The 22,622-nt window shown below is 37.1% G+C and overlaps 1 protein-coding gene and 1 long non-coding RNA gene across 5 annotated transcripts in view; one reads left to right on the top strand and one right to left on the bottom strand.

Moving 5' to 3' along the window:
• Positions 1–22,622, top strand: part of Fgf14 (fibroblast growth factor 14) — a 703,246-nt gene that overhangs the window by 640,754 nt on the left and 39,870 nt on the right. The gene's annotated exons all lie outside the window — the stretch shown is intronic.
• The window catches only part of 1700024B18Rik (RIKEN cDNA 1700024B18 gene), a 28,050-nt gene continuing 26,676 nt past the window's right edge, over positions 21,249–22,622 (bottom strand). Inside the window, exon 4 of the long non-coding RNA NR_045479.1 lies at positions 21,249–21,376. This is a non-coding gene — a long non-coding RNA (RIKEN cDNA 1700024B18 gene). The remainder of the gene's footprint in view (positions 21,377–22,622) is intronic.

Raw genomic sequence — 22,622 nt, 5'->3', positions numbered from 1 at the left:
TGCCAATTACGATGCTACAAAGACTGTCTTACAAAAGCTGACATCTTAATGAATGGCCAATCTTAATGATTTTCCCTCCCCTTTTCAGAGGTGGCAGAACAAAACATTTTTATAACAAAGGCAGTTTCTACTACCTGCAGTGTAGAGAAGCCTAGGCAGAAGCAGGTTGCCCTGAGCCAGGAATCTGGCAGTCAGAGAAAGGATGTGACAAACATTGAATATGTTACTATTGTCTCAACTCCTAATGGCAGCATCATGTGGAATGAAAACTTCCATAAATAAATTTAGAAGGACAAGGACATTCAGGGCTTTAACAAAACCTGAAAATGCATATCTCTCCTCCTTTTGAAATGTGTGCAGAGGTTACACAATTAAGATCTTTGGAATGGGTTTAGGTGGTGAATATGGAGTATTCATAAAGATTAATGATCTTACAACAGAGGCTTGAGAGACATCTTGTGCACCTTTCATGAGAAGGAACTGTCTGTGAACCAGAAACTGTCACCAAAACAGAGCCCTTCAGACCTTGATCTTAGACTTCTCAGCCACCAGGACTGTGAGGAATTATTGTTGTTTATAATGTCAGAAATGATCAAAGGGCCCCCAAGTGTAGCTTTAAAACTGGCACATGTGACCCAATCACTCACAGAGTTGTGTCATTAGAGGTGTAGGTTTTGTTCAGTGGCAGAGATTCTCCTGTAAATCCATCCCAGGCTGAACACATCAGCCCAGCTCATGCTACCAGCTGAGGTCAAGCATAGATCTTCATAAAATGGAAGGGGGCTCATGTATTATCCTGGAATAAAAAACTGAGACCCGGCATTGCTGACATCAGGAGGAAATGAAGTCTGGTTGTTCCCCAGGGCTCCCTGGAAATTACCCTTAGCTTAAGGTCAAAGAAGGCTATGATCATAACACTCCCCAACTTTCATCCTGCTGTCTCAAAATCCAAGTGTCTTTCTAGAGACACTTTCTAAACTTTAATATCTTCACATCCTGAATGACTCTCTATAACTGCAGTTAGATAATAAACTTTCACTCAGAGAGGGAGAGAGAGAGAAAGCAATAAAGAGTGATGCCCTCAAATATTTGTTTTAGTGATAAAGGGGGGTGTAGAAGGCCTAAGACACCTTCTCCAGGTTCCTGTGGATAATTTTCACCTATATTAAGAGAACCATTAAATGTGTCCTGTGAATTAGAAAATAGAATTCTAGAAGGTAGTCCCTGCTGACTCTGCTACATTTGGATTTTAGGAAGTTATAAAATACTTTCCTGAATGCTTCTTCTTAGAAAACCATTGGCATAAAGCATTTCATAATTACTATTAAAAATACAGTATCTAAAATTGAGAGAACTTATAAATATTCTGTGGATGTTTGCTTGACTATTCTAGTTCACATGTATAATTGGTAGTAATAAATATTTTGAAAGGATAAAGTTGAGTTTACCTCTTGGCTAAGGAACTGGGTTATGCCAAATGAAAGCTCATTTGGACCAAGGGAACCTCTATATTCTTGTTTTTCCAATTTCTTTTCACATTCATGGTCTTCTGGGTAACCCTCATGACATAACTGCACCTTTCCAAGGAGCACATCTTCCCCTTGGGCATCCACCTCTTGTTCTTCTGTGTGTACACAAAGACAGATATATGACTCTAAAAGCATTTGTATTTGTTCTTCCCTAAGATTGGTTGATTAAAAGTAAGAGAAAAAAGTATGTGGTAACATACACATGGGCCAGAATATCTGAATTTCTAGCTCCTCAAAGAAGTATGTTTTCACCTTAAGTAGAATTTGATATGAATCCACTTAAAAATAGCAGTCATTTAAATTAGAAGAGCTTTCCCCTCTATCATTTTTGAGCCAAGTTTATTTTTTTCCTTCTAAAAACATTCACTTTTTTTCCTGCGCAGCACAGAAGAAATATTCCAAATGAATTTAAAGTTTACAAAATCTCTGAAAGTTATCTTTGGGCTGTGGCAGTAAGTATACACATGCACACATGCCAAAATTAAAATTAATGAATTAAGAACTACCTTGTGGAACCATCTACAAATGTTTATTTTTACATGAATAAACTAAATGCGTAAACTGATACTGCATCCACTGCTGTATCTGTTTTCTATATAGAGTTTTATGTAGTTTTCTATGTATATCTTTTAAGAAGGTGGGATGTGTAGACAATATGAATTATTGCTTAAATTCTGCTTTTCTGTGTTTTAGATGTGAAAAGAGAAACAAACATCTTCTTTGCATTCTCTTTTTTACTAAAAATGATTTATGGATATATAATCTTAGCAAATTTTTAATTGTAGCTGTTTGTCTTTAAATCAGGATACAAAATAGTGGGCTTTGTGACAGCATTTTCATGTGTGGATTTCATTGATCCCTGCCTTCCATCCTTCTGTCCTGTGTTCTGCCTCCCCTAACTTGTTCCTATCTCCCCCTTTCACTTTCCTATCACATTTATTTTATTGTCTTTTAAAAAATCTGTCTGTCTGTACTTCCTTAAGAGCTCATTTTTACCTCCCATGGTCCCCTCTCTAGTTTAAAATATCTTCTCCCTCTCTCTCTCTCTCTCTCTCTCTCTCTCTCTCTCTCTCTCTCAGGGTTATATACACACTAGTCCTATTTAAGATCTTTAAAAACATTAAAATATTTTTAAAAAGTCTTACTCTACCCACTTATAATTATCGACTTGCATCTGGGCGTTACCTTTATGGTTAAAAATCCTGTCCTATGCAATACAATAACTATCAGAGCTGCTATGCATAGACACTTTGATCAATACTAATGCCATTGTGGGAAGCTATGGAGTTGTGTTAGGCAGAACTTTAGAACCAGCATGTTATCCTTCAGCCAAGAAAGCTGTACCAAACACAAACTTAAGCAAGAGCACTGAGCTTGCTATGTACACAATGGATGCCGAGTTCTTTATTGTTTGTCATAGCTTTCTAGTCCCTGTGATGAGAAATTCTAATCTCAATACCTTTGAAAAATAGAGAAATACAGAGTGTGCCCTAATGCTGAAAGAACCATCCTGAACCTCAAGAAGAAGGAAGACCAAAGTGTGGATACTTCTAATACTTCTATCCTTCTTAGAAGGGGGAACAAAATACCCATGGAAGGAGATACAGAGACCAAGTTCAGAGCAGAGATTGAAGGAAAGACCATCCAGACTGTCCCACCTGGGGATCCATCCCACATTCAGTCACCAAACCCAAACACTATTGTGGATACCAACAAGTGCTTGCTGACAGGAGCCTGTCATTAAAACTATAATATTTGAAATTTCTACTTTTCTAGCCCTCTTGGTAAACCTAAATTTCAAATCAGACTGAAGGCCACGTGTTGGAATGTCCGGGGAAAGAAGTTAGCAGTTGCCACCTGGGTGCTCTTGGGGGCATGGGATGCACGCCCACAGGTCCAGCTGGAGAATGTTGATTAACCTGCTTGAAAAACAAAAGATCTAGACAATGAGAAAGTAGGAAAGTAGATCTTCTTTTGGGGAAGTCTAGGTACTTTATTCAGTTGCAAATTAGCAAGGACAAGCTCAGTCTCTGGGCTGGTTTTAGAATGGTAAAAAGGCCAGAGACTTTCTGGAAGTGGGGGATGTACTCTAAATTAACTTTGCTAGGTAGTTAAGAATTTAGGAATCTCTAACATTGGACTGAATATTAGACCAGTCTAAGATTGAGTTAGAATGATTGGTCACACTGAAGAAAAGAGAAAAATTATTATGACTCTATTAAATGACTTTTATCAAGTCAGTATATACAGCCTCTGATGAACTATTGACATAAAGTTAAAAGGCTAGAAGCTAGTCTAAACTGGAAAAATGACAAGCAAGAATGGATCTAAAACATGAATTTAATTTAGTTTTTTAGTCATTTCAATCAGGACACTGAGTCAACTTATCTACCAGCTCGTCACACGAATTAAATGCTTCTGCAGTGTTCTGTGGAGAGAACCTGTTTTTCCCTTTCCTAATAAGCTAGCTGTTTTAGGATCAATCTATAAGCCAATAAGTAGATCCTTTTAAAATACTATAAAGCATTTATTAAATTCTTTGACATTTAAATTTTAATATTTATTAAATTAAATTTTGAAAATAAAGGTATGATTTAAATAGTGTGCATGGGAATGCACTAAATAGTATGTACAGGGATACTATTTCTCTCTTTTTTGTCTTTTAAGAAGTTAAAGTTTTAAAATTTTATAATACCTAACCTTTTGAATTAATAACTTGTTGACAAAACATTTTAAATACTTGGCTGTAAAGGGGCAGTGAATAATTGCACTTTCAATCATTTTTCTTAAGGAGCGGTTGTAACTAGAAAGCTTGAAAAGTTATTAAGAGTCACATGTGCATAATTTATTTATTTACTAGAAATATGCATAAGCAATTGCAAATTTGAGAATTAATAGTATCTGAGGGACGAACAATTTTAAGCAATTGTGAGCTCAGAGATATGGCATTGACTATTAATATACAAATTAAGGTTTAATTGTTCAGCATTTTAAAACAACATCTACAGCACACAACTAGATTATTTGTGCTGGAACAGGGAAAACTGCGTGTCTTAAGACTCCGCCCCACAGCAGCTAGTTAGGCCCACATGGGCCAACGATTGGCTGGGAGGATGAGAAAAATGACTTTACAATGTTTTTGTTGGCCAAAGAATTGTCTTGGGCACAACTAATATTTAATTACCAATGAATATAATTACTAATGATTATAAAAGCTTTCTTTATTTTTTTTGTAAAACCTTTCGTAGTAAACTAAAACCCTAAGTAATAAAAGTATATTGTCTCTGAATCCTTTTGGTGAGAGCAAGGATTTAAGGTAAACTTCCTTTGAGAAGCATTAGTTAATAAAATACTTTCCACTTAGGAGACAATATACACTGAAAGATTAAAACTCTTGACTTCTTGTATAGAAGCAGAAACAATAAAAATTTTTCTTACATAATGTAAAGTTACATTAGCCATACCTAGAGGCAAAATTTTCTAGTAATTACCAGTTCACTAGAAGCAAAACTCTTTGAATTTAAGCATTATTTTAAACATCTGAATAGATCTGCAACACTGTTACAAAGAAATTTTCTTGAACACAGGGAAAAACTTTCTCAGGAACTGTTTGCAAAACAAAAGAAAGGCCACAAGGCGCTCTGGGGCTCCCCTGAGCCCTGTATTGACTCAAACTTAAAATACTTTTTAATCTGAGCATCTTGGCCCTCCTGCAATAAGGACCAATTCTAGAGGAACAATATAATAGTCTACGCCTCTAACTTTTGATACTCTTTTTTAAGATGACTTACAGTTAAAACGTTCTTCACAACTTTAGTGTTGTGAAAAAATTGCCCGTACTGCAGTTTCCTGCCAGACAGCAACTATAGCCAAACTGATTGTTTGAGGGTCTAATCTATTCACAAAGACAAACATAACTAAATAACTTTGTCACAGTTTTGTATGAAGTGAGCTGTATTAGCACTTTCAAAAGATAATTACTCTTATAATTATCTTAATTAACAATATATGGGTGAGTAGAAAATCTTAAATTTGCAATCAAACTGCAGGCTGCAGTCAATGGAACACTGGCAATTTTAACCATAATTTTTAAGTTTTCGTTGCAATATTAGAATATATCTATAACTTTTGGAAAGCAAAACCCAAGTTTAAAACAATTTATCATCTTTAAAATCAATATTAGAAGCATTACTATCATATTACGAAGTTTGGATGCCAATTAATACCTATTAATACCTATTAAAGCAAGCTTTAATGCTTTAATAAAGAGGCATTGCTTTAAATCTTATCTTAAATTTTACTATTTAGGATAGGAACCACATTAATTATTATCTAAACTAGAAATATCTTTAGAGACCCAGCCTCTTGGTCTGCCTTATGCCATGTGTCGGAAGGACTCTAAACTTGAGTTATCAAATTTAACACTAACCATCTGTAGCAATGTAACAATTATTAATTTTAACCAACAACTTATGAGCTGAATGTGAAAATATGCAGAGCACATTATCAATAAAAAAGAACCAAATGAAGCAGTTAATTTTAGACCAATCAGAGAATATTAATTTTTGTAGCTACAATCATAGAATAAAAGGCACTTTACCATTTGTCAAACACATTAGTCACAAACCATTTATCAGCTTTTTTACTCTGAAACTAAGATGCTGTGCACTCGCCCTTTTTTCCTAAAACAAACAGTTTTTCCAGCAGGGGCCCTCCTGCCATGTGTCTGATTCCTGGCTGAAGCGCATGGCAGCTCTTGACTTTGCAGATAAAGTTTTTTATACCATCTTTATTATCCAACATAAAACATAGAACATTCATTCATACAGACTGGACACGAACATACATGAATTGAACACGAGAACAGATTGGTGCACCAGACATTAGACAAGACACAAAAGAGGACACAGTACTACTTCTGCTATAAGGCCCAGAGAGAACAAAGCATGGCACTCCTGAAATTTCTCTCTGCTTTTTGGGACAATTTCCTCCCTCATGATGCAATCCGCCTGATTATTAATTTCCTTTTATTAAACCCTTTCTTTTCTCACGCCTAAAAATGTAGCTTCAGAGAGCCACGGCCTACCGCCTGTTACAGTTCCCAGTTCCTCTTAAGCTTCACTGCTGAACCTAAGTGAACCAGCGCTTGGGTTTAATGCTGTTTCAGCTTAGCCCATACCTTCTCCGGTATGAATTTCCTATATCCTTTAATTATTTTCTTCTTCCATGGAGCTCCAAACCAGCAGTGCCTCTTCCAAAAATCCTTTGCCGTTTCTCAGTACCGCGTTGGTTCACCAAATGTTGTGTCCGGCCAGCAGATCACAGCCTGGGTTCTAGCCTGGAAAGGCATTTGGAAACCTGGAAGAGAAGAGGGGCTAGGTGGCGAGAGAAAGAAATGCAGCTAAGACAGGCATTCTGATCAAAGCTCCATTTTACTGTTCCACACGCAGTTATGAAGCAGGGGAAGGGCCCCGATTCCTGCCAATTAATCTTGGGATCCAATAGCAGGGTGACCACGTGCACGGTTCCGAACAGCAAGGCGGCAGGTTCCAGCAGTGGGCACGGCAGAACGATTGAGCTGGCAAGCTCCACCCCTGAGCAAACAGGTTTCAGGCTGGGGGAGGGGAGACTACAAGGATGTATGATTTTAATCATAAAAACTATTTTATCATGTTTAAATGTAAATTTTTGCTGTTATTAAAATATTCACATTTTGTTGACTTCAACAATTTCCTTTTATGTCAATTAAAAAGCTATACTTTTAAATTTTTAAAAAATGGAATAAAAATATCAACATCAAAGTGATTTCAGGCTGTACAGATTATATTTTCTGCTCTGTACTCAGTGTTTCTTTTTCTTTTTAGAAAAATAATTGAATTTAAATTTATGATTAAAATTGTGGGAAAACAACATACTTCTGGCAGGCACATATGATTAAATTAATCAATTTTCTCTTTCCTGGTTAATGCTTTACTCTAGCAATTTTTGCCCAACAGTATAGAATGGCAATTCATATTTTTCTTTTGCCTTTAAATTCTTACCTTATTACTTAAACCGTTTCAGCTGGAACATTCTGTCTATCACCCATCATTATTCTGCTCTGTCCTGGCTCAGTAAGATCCTGGTCTTGCTCTGTCATAGATCACATTTCATTATTGTCAATATCCCCCAATTTCCACTCTAATCAAACATGGCAAAACATTGCATACCTTTATAAGACAGAATCACGAATTTAAAACTGACTTTCAGATTTTATTTCTTTTATCATGCCTTTAAAAACTACTTCATGTTCTGCATTCTATAAAGCTTTTCTCTGGGCTACATTTCTGCATCTCTAGAGAGTTATAAAAACAAAAAGGTGGGGGATAATGTCTAAGATCAATCCAGATCAATTAAATCAGGGTCTTTGGAGGTTGGTGCTCGGGCATCAGTACTTGAAACAGCTCTACAGCGGACTCTCAAAGGCACCAAAAGTTGCAAGCTGAGGATTAATACAACAGAGTGAGGGGACTGCTCCATTCTGAATGTCTTATAAAATGGATAAAATACCTTTAATAACTTAGGCTACTGGAGAAGAGTGATAATTGTATATTTTACTGTTATTTTTATCTCAAATATGCATGGAAAGAATAAATGGATGATAATTACAGAAACATAGTAAATTTTATTTATGTACTGATTAAACACTGTCATGTACAGAAAAGTTAGCTTTTATAGATGGTGTGCTTGTGTAGGACTGCTAGAGCGATTTTTCTGATGAGTCTTTAATCTTAATTAGTTTTCCTGTACTGTTACAAAGAACTTCCTATAATCTTGGTGTCATAAAACAGCAGCAACTACAAACAAGATATCTTATAACTTAGAAAGTCCTAGGTCTGAAGACAAGCCAGCAAAACTGGTTCTCCTGGAAGGTTCCCAGGAATCATCTCTCCCTGCCTCTCCTGGATTCCTGCTGAATGTTGCTGGCAGCCTAAGCTTGTAGTTATATCACTCAGATACTCCTGCCTCTGGCTTCACTTCTGTGTATCTACAACTCTGTTTACCTTCATCTTGAAATTTAGGAGATGATATTATAACTCAACTAATTATATCTGCCAACCACACTTCTAGAGAAGCTCATTCTGACACCACCTACAGTAATAACTCACCTGCAAGTCTAAAGGGGCAACAATTGCTGGCTTTTAAAACACCTTAGATGGACAGGCAGCAATGCCTTTACTCCTATTATCCTAATATCTGTTCTATGGAAACATGAATTTGGGGAGTATACTATTGAATCCAATGTTACTGGAAATTTGGGCAACCCTGCCATAGTCACCAGATGGTACTCAGGAAATCAGGTTCCCTATTTTGAGTTCATTTCATTGATAGACAAATTTAAGAACAGACTGAAATGGAAGCTTGAAGATAATTGTATTAGGGTTTAAAAGAAAAATACTCCTGAGTGGACAAGCTGTAAATTTCAATCCCTGTATAGAGTAAAAGAATGGGGAAGAGAAGAATAGAAGGACAAGGTTCTTAAAGTTCAGCTGTCATGAATGTCAGCTGTGGGTAGGGGGAGCTTTAGAGAAAAAACAAATGGTGAAGCCCATGGTGCTATGGAAAGCATGCTTGAAACAACATAGAAGAAAAAAAAAGGGTTTGCTCTTCTCAAAATGGTGGCAGATTTACACAGCAAGGATGTGCTCTTGTAAGAGACTGCCCTAGAATGTAGAAATTCTGGAAAGGAAAAGTATATTATTTCACTAAAGGACTAAGTATTTTGCCTGTCTCTCTTGCATGGCTTACCATTGCCTTTCTAGGAATGGGTTTTGACCAGGTGATTGACTTGACCAAAAGGGAATGTTGCATCCTCACCAAGAGCAGAGATTCTATCCTCTTGACTAGAAGAGATTTTTTTTTCCTTAATGGAACTTTATCACTAGTTTAATATCAGTATTTTAGATATGTAGCTGAAATTCTCCTCAGCTTTGGATGCTCTTCAGCAGATCTTCTGCTTGTGTGTGTTATTGTATTCTGTGTGTATTATGTAGGTTTTGCTTACTTTTGTCATTATTCCCCTGAGCATGTATTTCTAACGTCTATTAATGTGATATTTTCTCAGAGTCTGTGAAATTTTACAGAGCAGAAGACTGACTTTATCAGGTCATTGTGTGAACTCCTAACACAGTTTCTGACTAATGTAAACCTTCATTAAGCACCAAAAGAAATAGGAACCAGGGGACGTAGAAAAAAATATGGATACTCACTTGTACACAGCAGTAAAGCCTCCCTGAACATCTGCCAGAGTATATAAACACGAACTTAGTAGACTTCTACAATTCACTTTTCAAATACTGCTACTCCTTATTCACTATTGAACATTCCATATAAAAAATACTGTGCCAACTAATAGAGTTTCTGTTTATAAAGTCATAGCTCAGATCATTGGCTCTATAGTTACTGTTACAGTTACACTGTTATTGGGTCTCAATGTTTGGAAATGTAATCTCCATAACTTTGTTCAAGAAATAAGAGGCTTAAAGATTTCACAAGATATGATTCTTTCTGGTTAAATATTTATTTGACAGATAGGGATCTTATAAGGAAATGAGTAGAAAGTTGTACCTTGGGCCAGTTCTTAGGCTTCACCTACAGTAATAACTCAACTTCATGTCTAAGGGATAAGCAATTGCTATCTTTTCATACAATCATAGAGGGACAGAGAGCAAAGCCTTTCCTGCTATTATCCTAATCCCAATGACCTAGGTCTTCAGAATTTGGGTCATGCTATCATGGGTTCATTCTGTGGGTCAAGTATAGAATTTTCAGATTTTCTTTTGTGTGAGTTTTTATATTGATTTTTTCCACTCCCATCTGAAGCAAAAATTAAGAGAAAGAATGCATGGACTAAGCTGAGTAACAGCATAATATAATGTAGATCCCTGTCTGGAAAGGGAACATGCAAGTCCTATAACATAGCTGAAGGATCTACCTTCAGAAGAGGCTTCTGCTCACACCCCACTAAGAACCTCATTAACAACATGTAGCATTAATGTGTAGCATTAGCATGCTAATCCCTATTCTTTTTGTAGTTTTTTATTTTATTTTATTTTTGTTCCCACACACTGGCTTCAGCTTTAGAAAGGTTGTTCTTAAGCCTAGCTAATTTTGCCTCCTCAGTGTGACTTCAGGCAATGTTTAGAGCCACTTTTTTGCTTTGGTATCTTGGAGGAAAAGGAAGATAATGGTATATTATAAAGAGAGAGGCCAGTAATACTGCTAAATGAAAAGTGCACAGGATACCTCTTGAAACAAAATAATCAGCTTCAAAATGTCAGTGGTGCCAGAGTAGATAATCTGTACAGATGAAGGACAACCAAGAAACCAGGGCTCAAATTGATATCTTTTTATTCCTTCATTTTTCTTTCTGCAATATTTGTGAGATATAGAAATATTGTATATATAATATATTCTATCTACATATAGAATATATTATACATGAGGTCAACTTGGTCTACATAGTTTGTCCCAGAACACCCACGATTGCATAGAGAGACCCAGTTTTAATCAAACAAACAAATATAATAAAATAAATAGCTCTATATATTTGGAGTTAGGAGATACACACTACAGCCTGCTTGTGGGAGTGGGAAAAATAAAAAGTTCCATTCTCTCCTACCTTTTTGGGTCCTGGGTGAAATTCAGGTCTATTGGCTTAGGGGAAACTATTTTAAACCAAAGAAGTCAGGAAATGCCAGAGAATTTCAAATTCCCTCACATTCACTAGTCTCATATCAGACACAAAGTCTTAACAGCCAAGGTTTGCCTGACAGATACAGACACTTTCTCACCCATTATCATTTTTGATCTTTACAGTCATGCAGTGTTAAAAGGACCAGTATGAATTTGTTATATGCAAATTAGGTAATGAAAATTAAGAGACAGCTTGGAGACCAAAGGGAAATGGAGGGGTATTGTCAAGGCTGATCAGGTTTGTAAAGATGCATTGCCTGAGAAATGTTACATAATGAAAATAATACTAACTAAAGAATACTGTTTTTTATTTTCTTTCTGTGCCCAATGTCATGTACTATGTCACCAGGAATAAATTTCACACTATCTCTTTTTACCTTGATTGGTCATGTTTGGGATGTTTAGGTGTTTTATTCAAATTAAAACAGGAGAAGAATAAAATTGAATAGGAATAGACCAATCTTCCTTTCATGTCTCTCTAGACAAAGCCCTTCCCCAATTCCTCGTCTAATATTAACATTTAAATATTACAACAGTTTTCAGAAGGAAAGAATGTGTTTTTTAAATGCTGTTAAATCCCATTGCTTTAGCATAACACATACTCAAAGTGCTTCTCAGTATCACCATTTTGTGGTCACCATTTTAACACCCATCCGTGACACAGAAGGGTTTTTCTGCTATTTGGACCACTGGGGGAAATATTGAGCTGAAGACCTTTCTCTGATTTTGTGACAAGCATTATATCCAAGCCATAATCACAGGTACTGTCTACTTCACTATTCAGTCTAATCTGGAACCTACCAGAATCATTAAGACAGATATTCTATCAATACAGAAAGTAGAGCTTTCAATGAACATGGTCTTGGAACTGAGATTTAGGTCATCTCAAATTCCATATTACAACCTGATAAAAATTTATGTTAACAGGAAAGATAATCATAAATCACGATACTTTTCTTTCACCTTTTTGGAAATAAGATATAGGTACATTATGACGTTGTTGGGAAGACTCTGCTATAAACCTCAGAAGCTGATGACAGTTTTAGCTTTTGAGTTGTTGGAAGCTAGTTGTCTGTTTATATATTGCAAAAGAAGGTACCGAATAGTCAGAAGGATGTTATGCAATACACACTCTTAGCCAATAAATAGCTTTTTAAATGGACAACTTATCCTAAGATAATTTTGGCACCTAACATATAATAAATATTGCAGATCTCCACAATCAGTCAGTCAGCCTTTCCCACTTAGCAACACCATCCCATTAGGAGCCTCGGGTTCATAATTCTTCTTTAGTTCATCTTAACATACTTCTACATACTTACAATTTGACTTTCCTTATGATGAAAAGAAGAAATGACAGTTGGTAGTCTGAAAGATGCCATGATCTTTCTGTGATAGGATAGATAGCTTGAGGCTGTGGCTCGGTGTGTGTTTGATGCAGAACTAAAAGATATTACCTATGGCTATGTCAGAGCATGCTAGAGAATAACTTTATGACTAGCTTGACAACATAGCTTAGGGCAAAAGAAAAAACAAGACCTGGCAGGAGGGATTGCTGACATGAGACTGATTTAGTGAAAACAAAATGTGACATTTGCAGAGACCATTCAGTTCAGTGAGAACGGCTGTACTTCAGGTTTACAGTAGGTGTTTAATAATGACTCGTTAAGAGGGGTGGTAGTTCAACTAATGGCTACTTCTCAACTTTTACACACAAATGCATTCGCGCGCGCGCACGCGCGCACGCGTGCACTCACACACACACACACACACACACACACAAATGCAGAGAGATTATGACTTTGAAACTATATTTATATGCTATGCCTCCCTGCATTTTAACTAGAGGAACTCAAATAATAGTCCTTCTTAGGCCAACTGGTTCTGTTTTGCTGTTATTAAGTTTTTTGGTTTTTAAATTTTATTCTGATTTTGTTTGTTTGTTTGTTTGTTTTTACCAGAGTTGTATAATCAGACAGAAGACCATAATGGTCTGAACTACACTTATAGTTTCTATTTCCTAAGATTATCTTTCTAGGAATATTTTGATGGATAACTGGAAGAAGAGAAAAGAGGAAAATTATAGTGATGCTTGCCGTACTTGAACACAATGCCCCTAAAATTTTTTGTTTTGCTATTCTAAATTTGTGAGCTTTTTGCTATATGCATAACAAAATCAGCATAAAAATGTATGTATTTTCCACAAGAATTAGAAGAGTTCAACAAAAAAAAAGTTATCCATGAGCAAACAAATTCTACTGATTCTGAATTTGAAGCATGCTATATTACCAAGTATTACTTAATGTGGGGATCTATGATTTAACTGTTTTGCTCATAAAACTCAGCCTTGTAAATGTTTACCAAGGCATGTCAAATGGTGTAATCATTTGAGTTTTGACCTGTCCAAGTTTGTTTAAATCCTCTTGCTGGAGAAAACCTCACAGTTTATCTATCATATGCACCACAGTGCCTGGCAGCCTTTTCTACACAGATCATTTGCCCATGTTGTTTTTGTTGTTGTTGTTGTTGTTTTTTAAAATGTCAATTGAAGTCAGCAGAATCCAAAAGCACTGCTTGGGCTGGTTGATCCTCAGGTTTGACTCCTTGGCAGTCCTCTCATTGACTTCCCTGGAGGTATATATCCCCAGAGAAGGGAGCCTCTGACTGATTTCAAGGCTTGAAAATATGAACTGAATACCAACAGAAGAATGCCTACCTGTTTGTTGTGAATTCGGCACATGGGGAATTTTTTTCTGAAAGGTTGACCAGAAAACTTTGACAAACATTTGTCTGGGTCCAGCCTTTGTGTAGGCAGTAGAATTTTAACATTTGCTATCAAGACTCATATTCAAGAGTGTTCCACATTTTGATATTTCTCCCGACTTAACAAAATACTTAACTCAATTTTTCTAAGCTATCATCAAGATTCTTGAATCTAGAAGCCTGTGACAGTATTTATGTTCCTATGAAACATTTGGATTTGATAGATTTTTAACATTTCCTAAGACTTTAAAGAATATAGAGAGGAGTATGGAGAGGAGGAATTATACCCTTAAAATACAATGTGAGGTTAAATATAATCTTATCACTTGCTATTGATAGAGGTGAGATTTTTGAAGATTTCTTTTAAGTCTTCTTCAATCAATTTTCATGCTATGTAAATTAAAATAATAATGCATAAAGTGTATTATTTGCTCCCAATGACTTTGATTTTTTGTGTGTTTTTATTTTTTCAATAGTCTACATAGATGGTAGTCATAACTTTTCTAAAATACATTTATAGGAATTAGGTTTATAATTCCCATTATCACATTTATCTTAGAAGATAAAGTAAAATGCAGACGAGGGAACAATGAGAGAATAGAGAGAATTAGAATGCCAAGATATTACATATTTAACTCTACAGCTACCCTATGAAACTTTTGCCTCAAGAGACCTTTAAAGGTACCTAGCAATGAAACAGAGTTTGCGGGTACTATATGTGAAGTCTAGACATTATTATTGCAGACTTTTATATCTTCAGAGATTAAAAAAAAGGATACAGCAAATGACATCATTCAGAATACAGGCAGCTTTATTATAATGTACTCAAATGCTTACATTAGGAAGCAAGAACATGTATTTATGATGATTGATACATTATAGGAAGGTTCATGTATTGGTGACATTGGAGATAAAAATATTGAGGGAACTGCAACCCTATAGGTGGAACAACAATATGAACTAAGCAGTACCCCGGAGCTCTTGTCTCTAGCTGCATATGTATCAAAAGATGGCCTAGTCGGCCATCACTGCAAAGAGAGGCCCATTGGACTTGCAAACTTTATATGCCCCAGTACAGGGGAACGCCAGGGCCAAAAAGGGGGAGTGGGTGGGTAGGGGAGTGGGGGTGGGTGGGTATGGGGGACTTTTGGTATAGCATTGGAAATGTAAATGAGCTAAATACCTAATAAAAAATGGAAAAAAAAGAAATACCTTTAAATTTTTTAAAACTAAAGAAATACCTTTAAAAAATGAAAAAAAAATGAGATCACATTTTTCATGAAGGGAAAGATGGTAATGAGAAAGCACTTGTGTTATGAAGTAGAAGTAAATTGAGAAGAATTTACAAAATAATAAATATTACCAGCTAAGTTACCTACAATAGATACTCAATAAATTCTCTCTGCTATTTAGACGAATAACTGGAAGAATGAAGTGGATGTGTAAGGCAATTTCAACATATCACATGCCATACATCCCAAAAGACATTTAAGTGATTTAGAGTTACTGGTGGCTTTTGGTCAAGGAACTAGCATGCACAGTGTGCTAAGCATCTGAAACACTAAAAAGCCATTCTAAAACTCTATTTCATACTTATGTTCCATTCATTTTATTTAGCTCTCCTAGATAAAGTGACAATCTGTGACTTTAGACATTGTCATGTAATTAGGCAACATCTGACGATAGGTATTGATAAGGAGAATATTAATTTATCAAATAAATGACAGTCTTAGACAAAGGACTTTTGATAAAAAGTGAAAGACAAAAAAGAAGCAGAGGATGAAAAGAAATGTCTTTCATACTCAGGCACTAGTTCATATTTCACCCAAGTTTATTTCTGTCAACAACAGTTCCCTATGACCCAATATGATCTCAAAAAGTGGATTTTTCTTTTTAGGCATTGGTACTATATTTAAAGAAAAAAACTAGAGACACCACTAAGTTTTAGGCTGAAGGGTTTATATTGGATGAAGAGACACAAGAGTTCTCTGTTATCTTAGAAATCCTTTTTTTCTTTAGTTTATTAAGCTACTTAGCTACTGCTAAATTTAATTTAGAGAAAAGAGAAAGCCACAAATAACCAAAAGCCTCTGAAACATCTATGTGGGTCCCTTTATTTATCTAAATTCCATTTCCACCCCTGTAAAGAAAAATAGATGATAAATTCAGTCCTCTCATGTCCACAGTTATAACTTTTACCCAAGGGCAATTCTACAGCTAAATGGGCAAAGAATCCAAAGACTGGGGGAACAGAAGAGATTGTTGTGTTTTCTGTAGGCTTACATTTTTCAAAACCTACTTTGTTGAGGGTTCTTAAATGCTTTACCGTCTAATCTAGCCCACCGCCCACCAGAGGTAATAGAAAGGAAAGCTAATAAGGCAAAATGAGATGTAGACCTGTTTAGAAATAGTTCTTTGGGATGATTCCAGTCTTTGTTGTCAGGATATCAACAGTTCAGTTCACACGAATTGGCAGCAGTCATTCAATCCACTCACAAACACCATTCACAAATCAGCAATGGCAGTTCAATCCAGAAAAAAAATAAATAAATAAAAAAAAATAAATAAAGGCTCTGTCAATAGCCCTGAGTTCATGAAAGCTGTTAAGAAGCTGACTCTAGCTGCATATGTATCAAAAGATGGCCTAGTCGTCCATCACTGGAAAGAGAGGCCCATTGGACACGCAAACTTTATATGCCCCAGTACAGGGGAACGCCAGGGCCAAAAAGGGGAAGTGGGTGGGTAGGGGAGTGAGGGTGGGTGGGTATAGGGGACTTTTGGTATAGCATTGGAAATGTAAATGAGCTAAATACCTAATAAAAAATGGAAAAAAAAAAGAAGCTGCCAAAATAACAGAAGTTCTTTGATTCGTTTCTCTCTACTAAGTCATGACAAGCAATGACCAGCAAAGAATGGCAAGGTGAACCAGAGAGTTATTGGGTTATACTTATACCCTCTCCAAATATCACATGCCCTGTCAAGCATCCAGTCCAGCAAAATATCACATGCTCTTTCACCAGGCAGTTTCCAGAAAAACATGTCTGTTCTCAGTGAAACATCCTCTCACTTGTCTGCTTATGCCAAGTATCCACTCATAAGACAGTTCTCAGAAAAACAGCACATGAAACAATTGAGTCTACAAAGAAACCACTAAAGAAACTTTAGTTTTCCCTCTTAATTTTGCAAATAAACACACTGAGACACCTCATCCCAAATTAAACAGTTTTCCCACAGGTAAAATCATTAGAAAGACATATATAAAGCTGAAACAGTTTTGTCTTGACTTATATAAACCATTCCTCCAATCTAAGGATCCATCCCTTTAGGATGTGGGTGTAGAGAGTAGGCTCAGCTATTAAGAACACTTACTTCTCTCAGAGAGGACTAAGGTTCAGTTCCCACCACTCAGCACACAGTTATCCTTTTCCAGGGGATCAGTTGCCCTCTTATGGGTTCTACTAGCACAGAGCACACATGTCGCACATAGACAAACATGCCAACAAAACACTCATATGAATTTTTTAAATCTAAATAATTGTTTTGTGTTGTGTTGTTTTTTTAATTACAGGGATCTGATACTGGGTTATCTGGCATGTAGAGGATCTATACAAATACTGAGTAGTAAGTTATGTTCAGAAAAAAGACACGCCCAATTCAGCCAGATGCAGTGAATGTGTGTCATGTCTGCTCACTAGTTTGCCCACTAATAATTGTTTGGTTCCAGATCCTGGGAAAAAGGACTGAGGTGTGTATTATATATATCAAAGCAGACCTGGCCTCCAGGTCCTCCCACTATCCCTCAGGCCCTAAGGCACTGGCATCCCTTGCCCCCAACCCTAAACTTTCTTCTTTTTTCTTTTTTTGTTTCTTTTTTAATATTATTTTTATTAGATACTTTCTTTATTTACATTTATTTTTTATCTATTTATTTATTTTTTTATTAGGTATTTATTTCATTTACATTTCCAATGCTATCCCAAAAGTCCCCCACATACTCCCCCACCCACTCCCCCACCCACCCACTCCCACTTCTTGGCCCTGGCATTCCCCTGTACTGAGGCATATAAAGTTTGCACGACCAATGGGCCTCTCTTTCCACTGATGGCCAACTAGGCCATCTTCTGATACATATACAGCTAGAGACACAAGCTCCGGGGGGTACTGGTTAGTTCATATTGTTGTTCCACCTATAGGGTTGCAGATCCCCCCCCCCCCCCCAGCTCCTTGGGTACTTTCTCTAGCTCCTCCATTGGGGGCCCTGTGATCCATCCTATAGCTGACTGTGAGCATCCACTTCTGTGTTTTCTAGGCCCTGGCATAATCTCACAAGAGACAGCTATATCTGGGTCCTTTCAGCTAAATCTTGCTAGTGTATGCAATGGTGTCAGCGTTTGGAAGCTGATTATTGGATGGATCCCCGGATATGGCAGTCTCTAGATGGTCCATCCTTGACGTCTCAGCTCCAAACTTCTTTATTTATATTTCAAAGGCTATCCTGAAAGTTCCCTATACCCTCCACCCTGCTCCCCTACCCACCCACTCCCACTTCTTGGTCCTGGCGTTCCCCTGTACTGGGGCATATAAAGTTTGCAAGACCAAAGGGCTTCTCTTACCAGTGATGGCCAACTAGGCCATCTTCTGCTACATATGCAGCTAGAGACATGAGGTCTGGGGGTACTGGTTGGTTCATATTGTTGTTCCACCTAAAGGGTTACAGACACCTTCAGCTCCTTGGGTGCTTTTTCTAGCTCCTCCATTGGGGGCCCTGTGTACCATCCTATAGATGAGTGTGAACATCCACTTCTGTATTTGCCAGGCACTGGCATAGCCTCATATGAGACAGCTATATCAGGGTCCCTTCAGCAAAATATTGCTGGCATATGCAATAGTGTCTGGGTTTGGTGGATGATTATGGGATGGATCCCCAGGTGGGGTAGTCTCTGGATAGTCCATCCTTTCATAGTACTACTGGAAGATCCAGCAATACTTCTCCTGGGCATATACCCAGAAGATGTTCCAACTGGTAATAAGAACACATGCTCCACTATGTTCATAGCAGCCTTATTTATAATAGCCAGAAGCTGGAAAGAACCCAGATGTCCCTCAACAGAGGAATGGATACAGAAAATGTGGTGCATTTACACAATGGAGTACAACTCTAAACTTTCTAGCCCAGGGCATGTGCTGCCCTTTCCCCAGAGGCTCTTCCCCTATATAATCCAAACATATTCTCCCTCTCCCTACCCTTCCTCTTCCTGCTCCCCGCTCCCCCCCCTCTCCTCTTTCTGTACCCATGTACACTTTCTCTTTTTCTTCCCCCTCCCTCCTCTCTCCATGGTAATTTCATTAGTCTCAGTCCTTGGGGTCTTGCTCCTCTGAGAGTAGCTTCCCAATAAACCTTCCTATAATATAATATCTGGTTTAAATTGGCTCATTTTACTGGCAAAGAAAAAAAAACCTATTAATACTATTACCATCCTTCACCGTTACTATTTCTCTTGAATTCATATTTGAAGTCTTCAGTACAACTCATGCCCTACGCTCTTCTGTACATGTCTCTCCTTCTTAAAATTGAGACTCTCTGTGGAAAAGTCATCACTTCCATATGGTCATATCAGGTCATGCTTCAGTAGATGATATGGTGGTGGACAGGGTGATAAGATGCAGTCTTGCATCATACCTTTCCTGAAATTCTCTGAGTAAGACTGTTTGTATAACAAGTACCTAATTCAATTTTATACAGTTTGTCTCTGTTTATTCTTTTTATGTATTTATTTATTTATTAATCATTTTATTTGTTTACATTCAAATGTTTCTCTCATTCCTGGTCTCCCCTTCATGATCTCCCCACCCCTGCCCCCCTCTCCTTTGCCTCTAAGAGGGTGTTCCTCCATCCATTCACTCATTCTCTCCTCACTCCTCTTTGTCTCTGTTTTGCTCTGCTCTGCTCTGAAAGGTGTAGCCAGAAATCAGATCCTTGATAGAAAAAGACCTTTTGCTGTGATTTCTTTATTCCTACTTTTATAACCCAAGAAGCAACCAAAAGATGTTGAGTCTTTAATGTCAGAGCCTTCCAAAGCAAGTGGAAACATCTCTGATTCAGTTATAATGTATAATCGTAGAAATATGTACCTCAGACCCCAACTCCAAAACTGCTCAGCAAATATCATCTGGCTTAGACATAGGTGCCCATTGAGTTGTGGGAACCATTGTCATGACATAACTTTGTAGGACATTGTATCAGTTTATAAAATCCTACAGCTTAATTCATTTCACACAGAGAAATAGTGCTAGATCTAAGAAAGTCTTAACTTTTATATTCCTGCAGTCGAATCCTCTGGTAATTTTAGTTTTTGTCTTTACAGGCACAGTGTGTTTATGATATTTATTTATCCATATGTTGTTGTTTTACCATGACTATGAGGGCAGATAAGTCCAATATGTTAAAATGCTTCTATGGCCCCACCAGATCTCTGCTGAAGGGCAATGTATACATTCTAACCTGGAGTGGTGGTTTTGAAAGGGTGTTTTCTTAGCTGAGCTGCCTCAGCATTGTCTAAGAACTCATGCTTCAGTTCCATTTATGGGTTTCTGATGCCTACTGTAGTTTAAGATCTGTCATTCTGAGTTATCCATTTCTTTGTCTATCTCACAGCAACTCTTTAATGCTTAATGTTAGTTCCCAATCTCATTAAAAAACTGAGATTTTATACAATAATATACTCTGACCAATATAAGTGTTCATGCAGATATTAAAAATACAACTGAACCTGTTTGATTTTTAAAGGCGGTTGACTTTCTAATTGCCTAATGTCAGTGACTCCATGGGTAGCTATAACATAAGCAGTCATGTTAGAAGTTTCATCTGAAGGTTCTAGATGGGATCCAAGTGTAAAATCGTGATGATTAACATGGGGGAAAGACAGCTTCTTTTTATGTGCTGTTCTTAAAGGTACAACCAGGCTATCTAATTTTCTAGTTTCTTGGTAACCTTAACATGACATTAATAAGCTTAATGGGTCCTTAAATTTCATAATTTAGGTCTTGGGGGCTGAGTACAATAATCTGCACCTCTTAATTTTCCACACTTTAAAATATTTTTATTAAAACTCTAAATGTGGGTCTTGTATTTGGTTGTTGAAAATCAGTCTTTTTTTTTTTTTTTTTTAAGGCATAGTAAGTGACATTTCTTCCCCCAACAGACTCCACACAGCCATTTCTGGATTGAATTCTGTTCTTATTTATTAAAGGTGGGAAATTGCTGTGGAGTGGTTCACACCTGAATATTTTCCTACTTCCAAATATCTTGGTTGATCTGATAGGACCGCCTCTCTTTTAGCATCTTCTCTCTGTATTTTAGGGTAAAACCAAAGAAAACAATATGCAAACCTGAATTGTAGAAATCATTATGTTTTAATTTTCATTCTCAACTGTATTTTATTTTCCTCTCATAAAAAACAAAGTACAAAGAAGCATACACAACTAAATTATTTTAAAATATATAAAAGCAATTTAACAAATATTTTTAACAAAAGTAATCATAACAAAGGGTAGTAACAATTATATAAAATAAATGTAGACTCTACTGATATGTGGTTCTTTTCTAACACTATTTAAATAAGCATGGAATAGCTATTCCACCAAGCACAACGGTGGGGGTGGACAATTCATCTCAACCAAAGTAAAACTACAGTAATTAAATCTGAGTTCTCTCTCTCTCTCTCTCTCTCTCTCTCTCTCTCACCATTAATTTATTTATTCACATTACATCCTGATCAAAGCTCCCCTCTCCTCCCATTCCCCTCTCACGCAGCTCCTCCCCCATTTTCCCCTCCTGTTCTACTTTGAGAAGGAGGACCCTCCCCACCCCCATCATCCCATCCTGGCACATCAAGTCTCTGTAGGACTATGAATACCTTCTGCTATTGAGGCCAGACAAGGTTGGGGAAATGAGATCCACAGACAGGCAATAGATTCAGGGACAGCTCCATCTCCAACTGCTGGGGAACCCACTTGAGAACAAACTGCAACTCTGCTAAATATGTGCAAGAGGGCCTGGGTTCAGTCTCCAGGATCCCCTAAGGATCCAGGTTAGTTGAATCTGTTAGTCTTCCTGTGGCTTCCCTATCCTCTTTGGGTCCCTCAATCCTTCCATAGGAGTCCCTGGGCTTTGGATCTCTGCATCTGTTACCATCAGCTATTGGATGGAGCATCTCAAAGGACAGTTATACTAAGATCTGTAAGAATAACAGAGTATCATTAATAGTGTCAGGAATTGTTTTTTTCCCCATGGGATAGGTCTCAATTTGGCCAGCCATTGGTTGGCCATATCCTTCATGTCTGCTCATCTTTGGTCCTGCATTTCTTGTAGACAGGACACATTTCGTGTCAAATTCTCACATATAAATGATTTTCTTTTATATCTGTTCCTTCAAACCGAGGAAACTACTACACATAAAATAAGCTTATATTAACATGCAAAAAAGGTTTAAATTAGTATAATTCTGGCATAGTTTAATCTAACTTGGTTTCTGACATGCTTCCAAGTTCATGCGGAGAGATTGCCTTTAAGAGACTCTCTTATACAGAGAAGCA

The sequence above is a fragment of the Mus musculus genome, chromosome 14, assembly GCF_000001635.26.
Source record: "Mus musculus strain C57BL/6J chromosome 14, GRCm38.p6 C57BL/6J".
Classification (NCBI taxonomy): domain Eukaryota; kingdom Metazoa; phylum Chordata; class Mammalia; order Rodentia; family Muridae; genus Mus; species Mus musculus.
Note: the sequence above shows the minus strand (reverse complement) of the source record. Positions and strands in the feature narration are given on the sequence as shown.